Source organism: Mobula hypostoma, chromosome X1 (assembly GCF_963921235.1).
Source record: "Mobula hypostoma chromosome X1, sMobHyp1.1, whole genome shotgun sequence".
NCBI lineage: Eukaryota > Metazoa > Chordata > Chondrichthyes > Myliobatiformes > Myliobatidae > Mobula > Mobula hypostoma.
In genome coordinates, this window is record NC_086128.1 from 35545836 (window position 1) to 35563387 (window position 17552).

The window sequence follows — 17552 nt, forward strand, 5'->3', positions numbered from 1 at the left end:
AGCAACTGAACTGCGGCAGTGAGGAAAAGTAAACAATCAGACAAACACCTCATTTCCTGCCTCTGAACTTTCCTCTGCTTGATGTGGAGGGTAACCAAAACGCCGACTGTCCACTTCCCTCCATACATGCTGCCTGACCCTTTGAATTCCTCCAGCATCCTGTATGAATGCATAGGAAAATATTTACCAAAGGCAGGCAAATGGGATTAGTATTGACCGGTAGAGAGCTCATCACATCACGCTGTGCTGAAGCCATTTTCTGCACTGTTCAATTCTTTGGCTCATTGTGAGAATCAGTAGTAGAACAGTTCCTAGGCCAAAAGGGCCTGTTACTGTGCTATCTCTCTAATAAATAAATAAACTGCTCTGTGAACCACATAGGCTGAACAAATTCCATTTATATCATAAGGAGATATGAAATGCAGCATAGAATGAGGGTGTTTGGTTGAAATAGTTCATGCAGGCATCTATGCTCCCCTCAAGCCTTCCTCATATAAATCTATCAAATAGCCCTCTATTCTCTTCTCTGTCCTATATCTGTACACCTTAATTGCATCTATACTATTCCCTGTAGGAGGAAATCCCATATTCTCACTGCTCCTTGGGTAAGGATGTACTTTTCTGAATTCCCGGTTGGATTTCATAGGACTATCACATAACAACAGTCCTTTGCCATTTTTGGAAAATTTTCATTATCTACACTCTATTACTGTGAATATTAGGTCCACAGAGGTAGTTACAGAGGATTTCAACAACTTTTTTTTTAGCAGACAGAGAATTATCAAGTCTATGTCTTGCATACAGAAAAAAACTTGTAGAAATACCCAAGTGTATATAAATTTTTGTCTGAAATTCTGTAACGTAACCCAGCTGTGGTTCCCAGAATGTTTGTGAATGGTACAACCCCTGGGACGATTCTCACTGGAGCTCTAGACAATTTAGTTAGAATTATGTCCATATGTCTGAACATACTATTGGCTTTATATACAAGAAGTCACTGTTAGGTCAACAAGGCCTCTCCCTTCCCCATAGTTGTATTGTTTATCTTCTTTGCTTTGCAGTGGTTAAGTTTCACTGGCAGCTGTTCTGATTAGAATCCAGTCCTAATTCTGTGAACCTCTGAATCCAGTACCCCCATAAATTAGCAAATTTGACCGAGTTGCACTGTTTCTAGAATCTAGAAAGGCACAGCACAGAAACACAGACGTCCCACCTCTCCCAGAAGGTCCGGGAGTCTCCCGCAAATTAATAGTGGCTTCCTGTTGCCCGGAAATTATATACAATGTCCCGGAAATTGATTTTTTTTGAGAGCGAGCGTGAGAGAGCACGCGAGAGAGCGAGTGCAAGAGCGAGAAAGCGAGCGCAAGAGCGACCACGAGCGAGAGCGCGCGCGATAGAGAGAGAACGAGAGCAACAGCAAGAGTGAAAGAGTTCCAAAAAAAAGTCAGAGTGGCAGAATGTTCCAAAGAAAATATAAAACGTACGTCACCCCAGACTACACTAAAGTGTACCCCTGCCTAATAGAGGTCAAAAATAATGACAGTGTTGCTCGCTGCACTGTTTGCAACAGTGACTTTTCTATTGCCCATGGTGGGTTAAAATGTAAAAGATGTGTTGAGGTGAGTTTAACAGGTCACGTTAAACATAGCTAACGTTATTTAAACTAGCTGGCTGGCTACTAAGGAGCTACTCTATTGCAGACATCCCACCTCTCCCGGAAGTCTCCCGCAAATTGATGGTGCTACCTCCCTGAAATGAGTTTTTGCAGGGTGGGATGTCTGGAAACAGGCCTTTTAGTCCACCATGTCTGTGTCAGCTATGATGCCAAATTAAACCTTAAACCAAAACTATCTTCCTGCATGTGATACACACCTCTCCTTTCCCTGCATGTCCATGTCTCTTCCAGCTAAACAATTTGGAGACTGTGTTTTCTTTACCTCTGGATATTACTGCTAATTGACCACTGTTACCTGCTCCTTCAGTGGTCTGCAGTGCACTTCCTGAAAGAGTGGTGGAAGCAAATTGATTTGTAACATGTAACTTAAAAGCTGGAAATAGATGCATTAAGTACTTGAAGAGAAGATACGTGCAGTGTTTTGAAGGAAATGAAAAGCTGGAATCAGTTGCTCTAGAAATTTGAGTGCCACAACGAATGGTTGTTGCCATAATGCATTAATGACCACTTTAGATGTGGGTTACTGCTGTAAAGGCATTGAACATTCCTGAGGGCTGGTAGCCTTAGCCCCGCAATTGGGAAAGGTTGGACAAGCAAGCTGAGTAGCTTGGACAAAGTAGGGGCTTGGAGGGAGTAGGGGGCATTTCCAGATGAAGATGGCGCCAGTGTAACATGAGCAACGGTGACATCCTTCAGACGGTTTACAAAACTACTTCTTTCTCTTTCTTTTTCTTTCAAATGTGGTTCTGCTACTGTTGGAGCCAGTGATCTACATTTTGCTGGTGTGTTTTTGGACCAATTGAGTGATCTGGCACTTCACTGTCTCTGAAGGTGGTCGGAGACATTTCGAGCGAAGCAGGCTGCCTGAAAGCCAAGAAACCTGGAGACGGGGCACGAGCCTCCTGATTGACTCCATTTCTTGCTGATCTTGCCAATTAAAGTGTTGAGAAAGATTGAACTCATCGAGGCGGGTGCAGAAGGCGAGCGAGTGATCAGAACTGTCTACTAGCCTCTCGCTCGCCTCTGATGGAGGAAGATGCCTGCATGTGACAGTCAGAGTCAGTCAGCCAGTCTCTCTCTCTCCCCCCTCCCCCTCCCTCCCTCTCCCCCCTCTCTCTCTCCTTCCCTCCCTCTCCCCCCCCCTCTCTCTCTCTCCCTCTCTCTCCCACCCCCCCTCTCCCTCTTGCTCACTGCTCCCAGAGGAAGGTCCTTGAGTTCAACTGGTCTCTGGATACTGTCGGAGGATGGTGCCAGAGTCCTGGATCTTCGGCAAGGTTTAATCAACATGTTTTGTGGATTGAACGCTGTCGTTTACATTATGATGTGTCTCTGGCTTCTGGTTGCTCCCTTTTTTGTTGCTATTTTGTGCGATTTTTGATCGGGCGGTCTGCGGATAACGAATGACACAACACTAGAGTGATCTGAACTGAGCTGTACTGAATATGTCTGGACACTTTCGATGACTTTTGTGGGTTGGTGTTTTTTGTTCTGTGTTTTTTGCTTGTGTATTTTATGCCATTTGCGTGATTTTTTTAATGTGTTGGTGGGGGAGGGGTTGATATTTTTCTTTGAACTGGTTCCATGCTTTCCTTTGTTTCATGCCTGTCTGTGGGAAGACAAATCCTGCATATACTGCATATGTACTTTGATCATAAATGTAATTTGAATCTTTGAAACTTTAAGTCTAACTGGCAGACCAGGGTTGAGAAGAGGTTCTGTGAATGACCCAAGATGGGAGGGCCTTCGAGATGAAAATGGAGATCAGGAGGTGTATATGTGAAAGACTAGGGTTGAGAACAGGAGGGATGGTGGCCAATGAACAGACTGATGCATGGGGGATTATATAGTTGGAGGCCTGGAAGCTAAGGTGGTGGGAATTCTGTGAGCTGGTGGTCAGAATCAGGTGTGTGGGGATGAAGGTTGTGGGTGGGGCAGATTGGGAAGTGGGACTCAAAGGATGAAAGCTGGGAATGGGATGTACATTAGGAACATCCCAATCCTCTACTGCATATTAAAATCTAGTAGTTCTTGGGTGCCCAGTGACAGTAGATCCCCCCAGTACTGCAACTGTTAGCGTGAAAGGTTTCGTTCTGAAATTTGAAATTCTGCTGTGACTTAAATCAGACTGGATAGTCATTGCTATTAGTGAGATAGTGCAATACCTGAGGGCACAGCCTCAGAATAGAAGGACGGCCTTTCAGAACAGAAATGAGGAGGAATTTCTTCAGCTAGAGGGTGGTGAATCTGTAGAATTCATCGCCACAGATGGCTTTAGAGGCCGTGTAATTGGTATGTAGTATTTAAAGTGGAGGTTGATAGGTTTTTGATTAATAAGGGTGTCAGATGTTATGGGTTGAAGGCAGGGGAATGGGGTTGAGTGGGAAAATAAATCTGCCATGATTGAATGGCAAAGCAGACTCAGTGGGCAGAATAGCCTAATTCTGCTCCTGCCTTATGATCGTATAACTGGAGATGTAAGAGACTGCAGATGCTAGAATCTGGAGAAGTCCAAGTGAAGGATCTCAACCTAAAACGTCAACTGTCCATTCCTTTCCATATATGTTGCCAGAGCCACTAAGTTCCTCACATAAACACAAAAGGTCAACTCCGGAGACCTTCCATCCTCAGCCACTAAACTCATTATTCCCATACCCCGCACCACTCGGTTTTACCTCCTCCCCAAGATACACAAGCCTGACTGTCCTGGTAGACCCATAGTTTCTGCCTGCTCCTGTCCCACCGAACTTGTATCTGCCTACCTGGACTCCATTTTGTCACCCGTAGTTCAGTCCCTCCCCACCTACATCCGGGATACATCCCATGCCCTCCACCTCTTCAATAACTTCCAGTTCCCCGGTCCCAACCGCTTCATTTTTACTATGGATGTCCAATTCTTATACACCTCTATTCCCCATCAAGAAGGCCTTAAAGCCCTCCGCGACTTCCTGGATAATAGACCTCACCAGTTCCCCACCACTACTACCCTCCTCCAGTTGGCGAAACTGGTTCTCACACTTAATAACTTCTCTTTTGACTCTTCCCACTTTCTTCAGACTAAGGGTGTAGCTATGGGAACTCGCATGGGACCCAGCTATGCCTACCTCTTTGTTGGTTATGTGGAACAGTCTGTGCTCCAAACCTATTCTGGTACTGCTCCCCAACTTTTCCTTCAGTACATTGACGACTACATTGGTGCTGCTTCCTGCACCCATGCTGAGCTCATCAATTTCATCGACTTTACTTCAAACTTCCACCCAGCCCTCAAATTCACTTGGTCTATCTCGGACACTTCTCTCCCCTTTCTTGATCTGTCGGTCTCCATCTCTGGAGACAGACTGTCCACTGACATCTTCTACAAGCCCACTGACTCTCATAACTACCTCGACTATACCTCTTCCCACCCCGCCACATGCAAAAATGCCATTCCTTATTCCCAGTTCCTCCGTCTCCGCCGCATCTGCTCTGAGGATGAGGCTTTCCGTTCCAGGACATCTCAAATGTCCTCTTTCTTTAAGGATCGTGGTTTCCCTTCTACCGTCATCAATGATGCCCTCACCCGCATTTCCTCCATTTCCCGCACTTCGGCCCTCACCCCATCCTCCCGCAACCACAACAGAGACAGAGTTCCCCTTGTCCTTACCTACCACCCCACCAGCCTCCGGATCCAGCAAGTTATCCTCCGCAACTTCCGCCACCTTCAACAGCACCCCACCACTAAGCACATCTTTCCCTCTCCACCTCTCTCCACTTTCCACAGGCATCGGTCCCTCCGCGACTCCCTGGTCCACACATCCATCCCCACGGATCTCCCACCCGGCCCTTATCCATGTAAGCGTAAGTGCTACACCTGTCCCTACACCTCCTCTCTTGCCACCATTCAGGGCCCCAAACAGTCCTTCCAGGTGAGGCAACACTTCACTTGTGAGTCTGTTGCGGTCATCTATTGCATCCGGTGCTCCCGGTGCGGCCTCCTCTACATCGGTGAAACCCAACGCAGATTGGGGGACCGCTTCGTCGAGCATCTCCACTCCATCTGCTACAAAAGACAGGATCTCCCAGTAGCCACCCACTTCAACTCTGCTTCCCATTCCCATTCAGATATGTCCATACATGGCCTCCTCTACTGCCATGATGAGGTTAAACTCAGGTTGGAGGAGCAACACCTCATATACCGTCTAGGTAGTTTCCAGCCCCTTTGTATGAACATAGAATCCTCCAACTTCCGGTAATTCCCTTCCCCTCCCTTCCTCTATCCCTATTTCACTCTGCCCCCTCCCCCAGCTGCCTATCACCTCCCTCATGGTTCCACCTCCTTCTTCTACTGCCCATTGTTTTCCTGCCTATGACGTCCCTGCTTCCCCTCCCCCACCCCTTTGTCTTTCAAATTACTGGTTTTTCAACTGAACATACAAGCATTCTTCAAATCCTTCCCCCTCCTTCTTTGTTCAGTCCTGACAAAGGGTTCTGGCCCGAAACGTCAACTCATCATTTCCACTGATGCTGCCCAACCTGCTGAGCTCCCCCAGTGTGCTGTGGAAGTTCCTCACATGCTCTGTGTGGATACAGTCATTATTGCATGAAACCCAGTTTGAATCGAGGAAAACTAAGGGAAAAGGAAATGTTTCTAAGATTGAAATTCTAGACCACTGAATATCTTCAAATATCCAATGCAAGCATGATGAAAGAAATTTGTTCATTCAGTGCTGAATCCTTCTATATTTCTATTTTAGTGATGCATGCAAAATTTGGTAAAATATGTTTTGGAAAGTCTGGATAAATTTTGGGGTGTTTAGTGTGTCTCTGAGCTGGCATATCAAACAGAAAAATCCCCTTCAAATCTGTGATCTGTTTTCTCCCAGGCTATAGTCACATTGATTTTATTCAAACTTACTTCTCATAAATTGTATTATTTTCCATGGAATATTCAAGCAAGTTTTTTTCATTCTTTTTAATGCCATAACTATGTTATTCCTGTGTTCTGTTATATGAATGTCCCAGTGTGAAATAGAATTGGACTAAATACATCAGGGAACAGTGAAATATTATACCCTGTTGATCAGTGGACGTTCATTATTGTTTACAATTCTCCAATCTTCTGAATATTCACAGGAAACACAGAAGTGAGGAGAAGGTGTGAAGAGGAATGCGGCTGAGTATTTTTTCCCCTGCAGTTGCATTTACAGAGTATAGAGTCATAGAGCACTACAGAACAGAAACAAAGCCTTCAGCCCATTTAGTCTGTGTCGAACTGTTGTTCTGCCTGGTCTCATCGACCCACACCAGGAGTATAGCCCTCCATATGTCTTCCATCCATGTAATTATCCAAACTTCTCTTAAGTGTTAAAATCAAACCCCATCCATCACTTCCACCAGCAGCTTGTTACACACTCGTACCACCCTCTGAGAGAAGTTGTTCCTGCACATGTTCCCCTTAAATATTTCACTTTTCACCCTTAACCTATGACATTTAGTTCCAGTTCCACCTAATCTCAGTGGAAAAAACCTGCTTGCATTTAGCCTATCTATACGGCTTATAATTTTGTATACTGCTAACAAATCTCCCCTTATCCTCCTACACTTGAGGGGAAAAGTCCTAAACTATTCAACATTTTCCTGTAACTCAGGCCTCCAATCCTGGCAACACACTTCTGAATTTTTCTGTACTCTTTCAATCTTATTGGTATCTTTCCTATAGGTTGGTGATCAGAACTGCACAGAATACTCAAAATCAGGCCTCACAAACCTGTTACACAACTTCAACATAACATCTCAGCTCCTGTACTCAATACTCTGATTTATGAAAGTCAATATGCCAAAAGTTCTCTACCTGTGATGCCACTTTCACAGAATTATGGATCTGTATCCCCAGATCTCTTTGTTCTATTGCACTTGTTGTTGTTGCTTTTCGCGCCACATGGTACATCAGGCGGCATTTTTGCCATTTCCGTAGCATTTGACTGTTTTTACAACCAAGTTTCTTCGCGCTGTATGGCATATCAGGTGGCATTTTTGCCATTTCGGTAGCATTTGACTGTTTTTAGGAGGCAAAGTTTCAACCCAGCAGGTATGAAAAGCGTGCAAAGAGCCGGCCAGATTCGAACTCGGGACCATTCACCTCGAAGTCCAGTGCTGATGCCACTACGCCACCGGCTGGCACATTGCACTTCTTAGTGCCCTACGATTCACAGTGTAAGTCCTACCCTGGTTTGTCCTTCCAAAGTGCAACACCTCATGCTTGTCTGCATTAAAGCAATCATTATAGCAATCACATAAAATATCTATCTTGATGTTAGTGCCAGGGTAAGATTATTTTGTGTTTTAATAATAAAAGAAAAATCAGGAGCTAGCAATACTAGTGATGAACTGAGCCACTGAGATTATTTTGATTGATCAACTGTATTAACTAACCTGATCTCACTCAAAGTGATGTTTGGGCCAGTTATATTGAACAGGAGTGCCCTGATAGAGTTGCCTGCTCCATTTGCAGTGAGTTTCATTACATATTGCCTACAATTGATTAGAAAACTACCCCCGACACTTCCTTCCCCCCACTCTCCACCAGCCTGCCACTGGTCATTGGATTTATCCATCCACACGATCACACGATACACCGCCTTACTATTATGAATGAAAATGATCAACCTTTCTTGTTTAATTAGAAAAGGTCTTAACTGTCTCCTATTATCAATACTTGCATGATTTTAGAACAAGTATATTCATGGCAATTGAAAAAAAAAGTGCACGGTTTATTTTAACTTCATTATTACTCCCACCTCCCCCATCCCCTTGCAGCTGTGCCCTAAGGATGATCTATAACAGCTGGAAGACAGCCTTTGAGTTTGGTCTGGAGAGGGGAACAATGTTGAGGTTTGTGCTCTTAATCTGGAGAACACAGTTGATATCAATCCAAGATTGACTTTGAGTCTGACTGCGAGTACTGTGTGTATTGTGCTGTACGATTCTTTGGCTCAATGTGAGATTCGACAGTAGAACAGTTCGAAGGGATAAATAGCTCATTGTCAAAGGACAATTTCCACCTAGGCTCAGTCACACAAAGTGCACACGTGTGTGGTCCTAATTGAGGTTGCCTGCTGGAGATGGAGCTGTACATGTGTACACAGTTGTACAGCTTAGGAGAGGTGGATTGAAGGGTGAAAGACAGAGAGAAGAACGTGAATGAAAGAAACTCAGTGTGCAATATGGCACCTTTGTTTTTTTAATTTAGAGATTCAGCACGGTAACAGGCCCTTCCAGCCCAACAAGCCCGCAATGCCCAATTACACTCATGTGACGAATTAACCTGGTAACCCGTACGTTTTGGGATGTGAGAGGAAACCGGAGCACCTGGTGGAAACCTACGTGGTCACAGAGAGAGCGTACAAACTCCTTACAGACAGTGGCGGGAATTGAATTAAATCCATGATCAATTCAACGGCTTTAACAATTCTCAGCAAGATTTATGAAATTATAACTCATTATAATCACTTCATACATCTCCATCTTAAACCTCTTGCGAATAGCAAATCTCAGGTTCTCTGCCCTCTCTCTCTCTCTTCCCTCCCCCCTCCCCCCGTCTCTCTCTACCTCCAACTCTTTTTTATTGCATACATTTTCATCTTCTTTTGTTCAACTTTATAGCTGGAAAGTTGCTCTGACGGGGTGTATTAAATTCCCAGAAGGTTAAATCCTTAGTAACACTTACATCAGCTTAATAAACATTTAAAAAAGAAGGAACAGACTATCAAGTCACCCAGTACAATTCATAATGAATCTCACAATCACAGCAGGAATTGGAACTATTCTAATTATACTGATGTTTACAGGAAATCCTTAGCATAGCTTCTGCTTCCTAGTTTTTGTTCCATATATAGAGGTTATTAGGGATTGTTAGGTGTGGGACGCTCTTCAGGAGTTATGGAGGTAGCAGCATTAATACAAATGATAAACAGTCTTCATGGATGGTTTCAAAGCCAAAATTATTAGGACAACATGATAAGCAAAGAATACTGTCACCTGGCACAGAGGAGGCTGCTTAAGAGGTACGATTTGTGAAGTGACATGACTGCAAGATATTCTTACTCATTGGCCACATATAAAACAAGGGACCTATGTTAATTTGCCTATATCAAACCAAACATAAGACATCTTCAACTAAGTTGTTTTGCACCACTGTGATAGAAATCAAGGGAGCTTCTAGACTGGAATATTTTGCCACTTAACACATCAAACATGGCGGCAGGCGGAGTTGTTCTGTCAATCAATGGGTGAGGTATGGTGCAGCAACACACAACATGCTGGAGGAACACAGTCAACGTTCAAGGTCAAGACCATTCATCTGGACCAAGTGGAGGGAATTGAGTCCAGATGAAGGATCTTGACCCGAAGTGACGACTGTCTATTTCCATTCATAGATGCTGCTGACCCACTAAGTTCCTTCAGCATCTTGTGTGTCACTCCAAGTTCCATTATCCGCACTCCTTTTGTCTCCATTGAAGTATTGTGTAGCCAGAAAGTCGGCCCTCACAACACTTGAGCCTGGGATTTCTGTCCTGAGAAACTTTTAAAGGATTAATGCAAACTACTTTGTTTTAACAAGTAGTCAGTTAAGACGTGGCTGATTATGTAAATATATTATTCAATGGAACCATTTGTCTGCATTGAACCTATTGAAGTAAGCCGTGCAATTGTAACTGCTCAAATTGTATTCAATCACCTGCTGCTGGCTTTGTTCATAAAAGTATAACAATTTCATTTACTTTGATTCTAAAGAGGACCTTCTGAGGGGTCCTCATTCAAAGTCTCAATACAGCGACACTGCAATTGAGAGAAGTGCCGCAATAGTAGCTATAGGCTCCTCTTCCACTCTCCTTCTCCATCCATTTTCTGTGTCCCCGTAGTAACCCTTCATTCTCCTGCTACAGATTTTTGCATGGCTGTGGAACTAAGGGTTATGGGGAAAAGGCAGACAGGTGAAGCTGAGTCCGCTACCTATTCCTAACCTCGAGATGGTTCCCCTATATCCCAATATTCTACTCAGACTCTGATTTTGTAATTCCTACCTACTACCCTAATCTCTGAACACCACAATTCCCTGATACTATTATTTCAATTATTACAGAAGAAAGGGGTTGAGAGGGAAAATAAATCAGCCACAAGCTTCTTGAATGTTGGAGCAGGCTCAATGGGCCTGATGGCCAATCCCGGCTACTACTTCTTATGTTCTTTTGTCCCCAAAGGGGATATATTCCTTTTAGCAAGCTATTCACTTCAATACATTACTTCTCCTTTAGAAAAATGAACAGGCAGTGAACCTGCCACCCAAGACAATTTTTCCTCTGCAGAACTTCAAAAGGTCACAAGGGAGACAAGCAGATCGAAGAGACTGCAGATACTGGAATCTGGAACTACACAGAAAGCCTAAGCCGAAACCGACAAGCAACTTTTCAGATCCAAAGCATCAACTGTCCATTTCCTTCCATAGATGCCGTGCAAGGAAAATAGACTCAGGTCAATTCCCTCCACAATTTCCTTTTGTTCCCTCCAGGGCAACTACTTGTTCCCACTTGCTACTTCCTACTGACATCAGAGGAAGCCACTACACCAATACTCTGTGATGTGGTACTGTTCCCATTCCCTATCTTCATCCCAACATGCAATGCCTTGTTCCTTTTCAATTTCATAACAAGGGTACATACTCAGAGGGATGCTCTTAAAAACACACCTGAGTGAATTTATTATCAAAGCAGCCCAGCCCACTCACTTCAGGACAACTGGCCCAGAAGCTCAGTTGCACTGCGTTTTGTTTTCACTGCTATCTGTCTAGAAGTTGCCTTCAAGTGTAGGTCCCTTGTTCTAGGGAGTGCCTATTGTTCAGCACACTGGAACACAGAAAACGGGAGCATGGATAGGCCAGCTGGCTTCTCAGGCCTGCCCCACCACTCAATTTGACCTATGCTGACCTCAGCACTTCTACTGTGCCAGACCCTCACAGCTCTCAATCCCCTGATCTTTTAAACAGATGTTACCTTCAACATTCCTCATAATTTAGCCAACACAACCCTCAGGAGTGCAAAATCCTGGACCAGGCCCAAGCCCATGATTTGGTACCTGCTCAGGTAAGTCCCCTTTAGCTTATTCTCATTTACACATTCCTCCCTCCACACTGTTTCCTTCCCCTCCCCTCCACCACACTGTGACAACCTTCACTAACCAAAGAACTTGCCACTCCTCACCTCTAGATGATTCCCCAATACCCCAACATTGTACTCAGACTCTGATTTTATAATTCCTACCTACTACACCACAATCTCATGATACCATTATTTCAATTATTGCAGGAGAAAGGGGTTGAGAGGGAAAATAAATCAGCCATGATCAAATGGCAAGGCAGAATCGATGGGCCTATTGGCTTAATTATGCTCTCTTTCAGGATGTGCTGAAGATTTAGCCAAATTAAGTACTTTTGAACTGTTTTCATTGTTGTGGTGAACACAGCTATTAAATTACCTTGTGGAAGCTTCTACACAAGTGGTAATGTTGACAGAGGGCTGAATATTGACAGAACATTATGAATAACTCGCTTACTATATTTAAAATTGTGCTATGGGAAAGTAGACAAGGTCTTGGCTTAACGCCTTATTAAGAGAGAATCTGCAGGGAGTGGTCAGGTTTTGCAAGTTCAAGATTAATTATCATTCAACTATATATGAATTCCCATGAATACAGCCAAATGAAATTCCAGCGCCAAGGAGCAAAACCAACAGTCATACACAGCACAAGGTACATATAAAACATATAAATTTCAGTAAAATACAGTCACACGAGAAATTATAGTCAAACACCCAGAGTCCATGAATGTTGCAGCAGTCTGTAGCTGAACACAATACAGCTTGCCTTCTGCCGGGCGAACACTGGGAGGGCTGCACTGACTCCAGCATGCTTGCAGTGTCACGCCATCTCTGGGCGAGTGTACTGACTCTCTCCTGGGCGGCTGTAAACAGGTGACACCGTGGCTTGAGGCCTAGTCTCGCTAAAACCGAGGCCATGCAGCTACCCCGCAGCCCGCCAATAAATCAATAAATCGGTCATTCAGCATTCCACATTTACAGTGTCCAACAGAAGGTCATCTCTTCCTTCCATCCAGTCCATCTTCACTCTCTTGCATCAGGAAGGCTAACAGCATCATCAAGGATGCCTGCCACCCTGACCGTTTGCTTTTCTCTCTTCTACCTTGAAGGAGAAGACTGAAAAGCCAGACAACCACTCCAGAACAGCTTCTTCACCCACTCCTATTAGATTCATGAACCAACCACTTCTTTCACAACCCCTTCATGATGGTGCTGCCACGTTCCTGAACATGTAACTCTACCTCTTCCACTATTGTCACCTCAGTCATTTCCTTTTGCACTCCTTCAATTTGCGCCATTTTGCTGTTTTGCACTTGTCACTGTAATTATTATGTTTATTATTACTGTGTGTAAGATTTACACTGTGAGCTTCACGTGATCAAGGAATTTCATTGCACCTTGGTGGATATGACAATAAACTAATCTGATTGGATCCGAACTGAAGTAACAGTTTGTCAACAACACTGTGATCCTTCAGTATTGGAAAACAACAATAATCCATTACACTTGAAACTTTCCTGGTGCCCCACAGGCAGATTTTAAGGAGTATTGAATATTATTCCTATTAATACCCTAACACACTTTTAATTCACATATTCTTAACACGTTGAACAGAAGCATAATAAGTTTTCTAGTGAACAGAAGCAGGTGAATTGACATAGAACAGAATTAGACCATTTGGCCCATCAAGTCTGCTCCACCATTCCATCTTGGCCGATTCCTTATCCCTCTCAACCCCATTTTCCTGCTGTCTCCCCGTAAGCTTTGACACCTTTAGTAATCAGGAACCTATCAATGCCCACTTTAAATATACCCAATGACTTGGCCTCCAGAGCCATCTGTGGCAACGGATTCTACAAATTCACCACCCTCTGGCTAAAAGAATTCCTCTTCATCTATGTTCTAAAGGGACATCCTTGTATTCTGAGGCCCTGCCTTCTGGTCCTAGACTCTCCCGCTACTAGAAACATCATCTCTTTGTCCACTCTATCAGGGCCTTTCAATGCTCAATAGGTTTCAATGAGATTCCCCCACCCCCCCCCCATTCTTCTAAACTCCAGCAAGTGTAGGCCCAGGGCCATCAAATGCTCCTCACTTATTAACCCTTTCATGCCCAAGAGCATTCTCGTGAACCTCCTGTGGACCCACACCATTAAAAGGGAGCTCTGAAAATATCATCTGGTGAGCCATCAGGATTACCAACTAATCGGAAAGCAGATTATCGGTGGTTTACTGTACTGTAATGGAGTGTCAGCAAATTATACGCAAGTGTTTGAACTGAACTTGAAGCTTCTCTGTCAGAGGCAAGACTGGTACTAAGCCGCTTCAGGCATACATAATAATAATAATATCCTCCCATGTCTCATTGGTGTATTGGGCAGTAGCCTTGCTATTTCTTTCGCACTTTGTCTGTTTTTACGAGGCTGAGTTGCTAGCTGAATACTCAACCCAGCATGGATGGAAAGCGTGCAAGGAGCTGGCTGTATTCGAACCCTGGACCACCCTCACCGAAAGACTGGTGCGGACGCCACTACACTACCAGCTGGCCAATGCGCATACACACAACTGAGCTTTTAACGATAATGACATGCTTAGTTTTCCCCAAGCACGGCATGGCGCGGTGCCATGGAAGTGCCATTCACTTTGCCGTATCTATTTTGTTCTTAATTCTACAATCTACCGACTCAATTTGAAGGACTCTTTACAACTCATGTTCTCAGTATTATTTTTATTTGCACGGTTTGTCTTTTGCACATTGATTGTTTGTTAGTCTTTGTCTATGTATAGATTTTCATAACATTCTACTTGTACTTCATTCTTTCCCCTGTTAATGCCCGCAAGAAAATGAATCTCAAGGTAGTGTATGGTAAATAATAAATTTTCTTTCAACTTTGAACTATTCCCTACTCATGAAAATTGGTATGAGCTCGTTCCAAAGGATCATTAAAAGGGATCATTGATTTTAAGATTATCTTTATTTGTCACATGCACATCGAAGCATATAGCGAAATGCAAAGTTTCCATCAAATCAAAACATCGAGGATTGTGCTGGGCAGCCCACAAGGGTGGCCACACTTCCGGTGCTAACATAGCATGCTAACAACTCACTAATCCCAGCCATACATCTTCGGGATGTGGGAGGAAACCAGAGCACCCAGAGGAAATCCATGTGGTCACCAGGAGCATGTACGGACTCCTTACAGACTGTGGCGGGAATTGAATCTCGAACTTGCAGCTCGCGCTGTAAAGCGATTGCGCTAAACACTACATTACTACCATGCCTCTCCTGAATAAGAAGGGATTGTTCATAGTTTCTCCCTTTTGTCATCCAAAAATAAGTTTGAAACAATTATTGGGAACAGAAAATTGGACAAAGGCAAAATGCAGAGAGCATCAGGATTATATTTATCCATATTAATAATATTAAATGGTAATAGAAAACAAATAGATCCCTCGCCAGCAAACTCCAACACTTCTCTGACACATCAGCACAGAATTGGGGAAGATGCTGTTATTTAGGGAGAAATTAAACCCAGAGATTGTTCTCCTTCTCCCGTGGATCTGAAGAATCTTTGTCAAAGAGGTGCCCCACATAATACTTAAGCTCAAACAACCTCCAAAAACTAAAATTACAGAGGTTCTGTTTTGTTCCAGCCTGTTTAAAAAATCGCTTTTTATGAACTGGAAGGAACGCCAATTAAAATTAAAGTTGGAATCATACTGGCTAAATACACAGTATTCTAGTCTGTAACCATTGCTAGCCCCTTTGCAAATAAAATCCTACTGCATGCTTGAAGACCTGTGGGAACAACTGGTTTTCTCTGAAGAGGATTTCAGTCTCCTATTGCCTTTTGTTGCCAAGTTACCCACTGCTCTCTGCATCTTGCTGGCTCACTGGAAACGAGGTCTAACATCCAAATTTCCAACAAAAGGTTGGAAGATTTCCCCACAGGTGCATAGTTGTACCTGCAGCTCCACAAAGCACAGCTTCACAAAGGCCAGCCAAAACCTGACAAATTACTAGGCCTACAAACTAACTCTCTAAACCTTAATGCACTGCCCTAATGTCTTTTTGATATTTCTGCATTTCTACCCCCTTCCTGAATTTATCAAACTTTCTCCTGACCTATTATTGCTGCTTTCAGTTTCAGTACCTGGAGGTATGACATAATGTCCAATTTGCACGTGATTCTTGCACTGAATAACTTGCCAAGCATTAGGAGCTACAGTCATTGATGTGCCCTGAAAATCGTAACACCCAAATCACTCTGGCATTTTGTGCTGAATTTACTTAAGGAAGTGGCTTTGACAACTGAAGAGTGTAAGGAAACCAGCCATAGTTTCAAAGTGGTAAAGCAACTTTCTGTGGTCCACAATTCTGGCTTGGCCCGATTGCCTGATGGCAGATGGCTCAACAGATTTCATGAAGAATTCATATGGACCAGCTGTACAAAAAACAAAATCCACTCAGCTACTGAACCGGAAAAAAAACAACCTGCTCGGCACACTCAGCAAGCTGGGCACCAATGGAAAGAGAAACAGAGTTAATGTTACAACTCAAAGATGCTTATTGGTTACCGGTCCCACTTCACCATTCTGTACAGGCAGCACAAATGTAAACAAGGATATGACCAAGGTCCATGATTTGAATTATAGTGAAACAGTAATAATGGCAAGGATTTCTCTTAAACATTGCAAACCTTATTTCACCAGAAGAACAGTGCAGATTGGAATGACTGGAGCTTTCAAGAACAGATAAATTATCTTTTAGTCCTTCAGCCCACAATGTTTGTGCCAAACTAATTAGGCCAAGGACACCTAATCCCTTCTGTCTGCTCATTGTCCATTGCCTTCCATTTTCTGCATATTCATGTACCTATCAAAGAGCTGTTTAAAAAAGATAAGGATCAGTTTTATTTGTCAGATGTACAGTACACTGAAACATACAGTGAAATGTTTTGTGTCAAACCAAATCACAGCTCACAATGCCCACAACTCACTTACCCTAACCCATACGTCGTTGGAATGTGGGAGTAAACCGGAGCACCCAGAGAAAACCCATACAATCACAGGGAGAACGTATTAATGTCTTACAGACAGCGGTGGGAATCGAACCCCAATTGGTAATCGTTGGCACTGTAAAGCAATTGCATTAACCGCTTATGATCACATCTGCCTCCACCACCACCCCTTGTAGCGCATTCCCAACGCCCATCACTTGTTATGTTAAAAAAAATGCCCTGAACATCTCCTTTGAATTTCTCCCCCCTCACTTTAAACACATGGCCATCTGGTATGAGACATTTCAACCTTGGGAAAAAGATACCAGCTGTCTACCTATGCCCATAATAATTTCATAAACTACTATTAGGTAACCCTCAGCCATTGCCATTGCAGAAAAACAACTGTGGCTTGTCCAGCCTCTCCTTATAGTGCATCTTCTAATGCAAGCAACGTCTTGGTCAACCTCTCCAAAGCCTCCAGATCTTTCCAATAATAGGGGAAACAGAACTGAATGCAATACTCCAGATGGTTAAAGCAGAGTTTTATAAATTTGCATCATTACTTACTGACTCTTGAACTCAGTGCCTCAACTAATAAAGTTAGTATGCCATTCGCCTTCTTTGCCACCCTATCGACTTGTGACCACAAGCTCAAGGAATCACGTAACCTGCTGCTCAAGTAACTAGAAACGAGAAGAAGATCATTTTCTCATTTGGCGAGCAATTCAAGGGATACAAAATAAGAAG

General features: G+C 43.5%; 1 protein-coding gene across 4 annotated transcripts in view; it reads right to left on the minus strand.

Annotated features, from left to right (window-relative positions):
• The window catches only part of plcl5 (phospholipase C like 5), a 268767-nt gene that overhangs the window by 154612 nt on the left and 96603 nt on the right, over positions 1-17552 (minus strand). The window lies entirely within an intron of this gene.